We start from the raw sequence: 3,023 nt of genomic DNA, 5'->3' as shown, positions 1-3,023 counted from the left end.
GCTCCTAAAAAGCCAATCGTTTTTTTTTACTTTCCATATACGTACCAATTTTTGACCAATTACATTTTTTGCATTGCTAATATATTTGTTCACCGAAATTCCGAATGACCTTCGAGGTTCTTTTGTTTTTGTCATCACAGACACATATATATTATCAATCAAAGGAAAATCCCACTTGAAAACCTCAAGTGGTGTCATTTCAACAGTGTTAAAATCGTGAGTCAGTATTCATTGGGTCTACAGATATCCCGATAAAAGTCAATATCGCACAAAAAATCAGAATGAATACACCCTATACTCGTATGACATACATGCTGAATTCTAGCTATAGTATTTGCCAAATACCCTCGTTGCACCAAATCGGCATCTTTTATTGGGTCATTATACCCCACAACTACTAAGCACGCATTAAATATTACTGTTACAGTGAAATGAATGAAAGTATGAGAAATGGGGTTAATGGGGACGATAATTATTATGATACTCAACCATAATCATTATGTGTTAATCAGCCTCTTTGAAATTATATCATGCACGTTAGAATCTAATTAGCGTTCAGATTACGATGTATCTTCCCTGATAAATATTTTACTGACTTGAACCCAGCATAAATCTGACTACCTCTCGTGGATTTCCAACCACTTGTTAGCAATCGAATTGACATTAGGTTACTATTTCGTATTTTTTGTTACCTCAATCGTAATCTAGCAAATTTTAATTAAATTGACTAGTGTGGGTGTTCGCTTAAAAGGGTGGCACAAAATGATGATATTTATCTCGTGCTCTTTACAGAATCCCACAGAAATAATGCAATAAAGAATGATAAGAAAGATAATACACACTAATGTGCAGCTCGGCGATAAGATCTACACCAAAGTCGGTTGGCGTCATCTTGCATAGATATTAAGCCACAAACATAAATTGAAATAAGAATTAGATTGAACACAATCTGGTAGAAAGTGTGGTGATAAATCACACATTCATGTTGGGACGACCGCAGTTCATTGTAGACTAAATTATGTGTCATTTACAGAGGCGGTGCCAGTATGGGTGCAGTAGCGGAAGGGGTGGGGGCATTTGTGCCCACATTCTAGGGAGCCTGGTACCGCCATCGGCCATTTAACCATAATTTTGAGGTACGCTGTGCTCTTAGGATGACCTTATTACGAAATCTATATTTGCGCAATCTAGCAATCAGTTACAAAAAAAACCGATTCACTCTAAGTCTAAAACATCTTCAATCAAGGAGGAGTAGATATGGATGACAGTTAACAATGCTCGCAAATTTTCATTAAAAAAAAATTATTTTCTATGGTCGTAATGTGGTTAGGTCAATTTGTTCAATGTAAAATGCAATACGATATGGTATTTAATTTCTTCATGTTTTAAACTGATGTATCTATTCGAAGAGTGTTTATACAGAATTGGTTCAAATTTAGAAATAATATAAGCATTTGGAATTCAAATTGAATAGAAATAAACTAAATCTTTCAAACAATCTTAAATATATGTGCATTTGCCAACATACCCAGGGTGTAACCGATAGCAGTATATTTCCATTGTCAGATTTTTCAACGGAACCAATTCTCAATATTCAGTAAAGTACGTTTTCAAAGACGTTTTCAAATGAAACATAAATACATCAACCGTCAAATTTATAATGTTGAATCATAAAAATCACTTGTTATCTGTGTGGGGGGATAGATACTCAATATTTGCTGACATGATAGTCCCCATTTAGTTCCCATTATCATGCTTTTCAGTCGGAAGGTTTTCCGTTCTTCACACAGTTGAAGAAGTCAAATACAATTTTATCTTACCCACCAATAAGCTTTAGCCTATGATAAACCAGATAATGGGAGGAATTCCAAGAGGATTTAATTGCTGCGCAATGTAAAAATCATTATTATTATTATTATTATAACATAGGACTACTTCAATGTAGTGTCTAACAGTTATTTCAAAAAGCTTTGGTTTTCGTTGATTATCAAAGCAATCATCACTGTACCCTTTTGTCTAAACAGGTTAATTTACACCATTGGTAAATATTTGTATGCACTAATTTCTACCAGAACATAACAAGAAAACTGTTTACTAATGAACTATTTTAGTACCATCGTTTACTATATCTTGCTATTCTCATATTCTCAATATAAACTCATGAGGGCTGCTCAATCAGTTATTATATCAGCAGTAGCTAATGCTCTGTCAAGTTGGCAACATCATTTTCATGTCAATTGATACAACAGTTAAACCTTATCTACGATCTCTTCTTGTACACATCGGTAAACCCAATTTTCTTAGAAGATATTTATTATTGATATTTTTGCAATTTCCATGTCAGTTGACATAAGATACATTGTGACATTTTAGCATCATCATTTCCATATCAATTGATACACCTGTGATCGCCTGTAAAACCCTAGTCTACGATTCTCTTCTAGCACACATTGGTAAATGCAATTTTCTAGGTAGTATATTTTAGTAATTTTCATGTCAGTTGACATAACATACATTGACATTCTAGCATGCCACTGCCCATGCCAATTGACATTTTACGTTGACAACATTGCTCGTCTGTAGCTCTACAGCTCTCTTCTAGCACACATTGGTAAACGAAATTCTCTAGGTAGATAATATGCACTGACATTTTAGCAATTTTCATGTCAGTTAACGTAACATACATTGACATTCTAGCATGTCATTTCCTTGTCAATTGACGTTATCTTCTAGCACACATTGGTAAACGCAATTCTATGGGTAGATATTAGTCATTGATATTTTAGCAATTTCCATGTCCAATAAAAACGCTACATTTACAAACTTCCGTGTTACAAGAAAGGTACAAGTTAAGTTATAAGATGATGTTCGTAATAGCTAGACATTGTGAAGATGAATCTCTGGGTGATGTATAATGTATAATTCATGTTTAAAGGAGATCTGGAAACAATCAGGACCAGGAGTTTTGTGGCCAGAAGACTAGACAGACAAAAACATACAATAAACCTGTTAAACTCGTTGAG

This window comes from Lottia gigantea (assembly GCF_000327385.1).
Source record: "Lottia gigantea unplaced genomic scaffold LOTGIsca_198, whole genome shotgun sequence".
Lineage (NCBI taxonomy): Eukaryota > Metazoa > Mollusca > Gastropoda > Lottiidae > Lottia > Lottia gigantea.
This window is presented reverse-complemented; position numbering follows the sequence as displayed.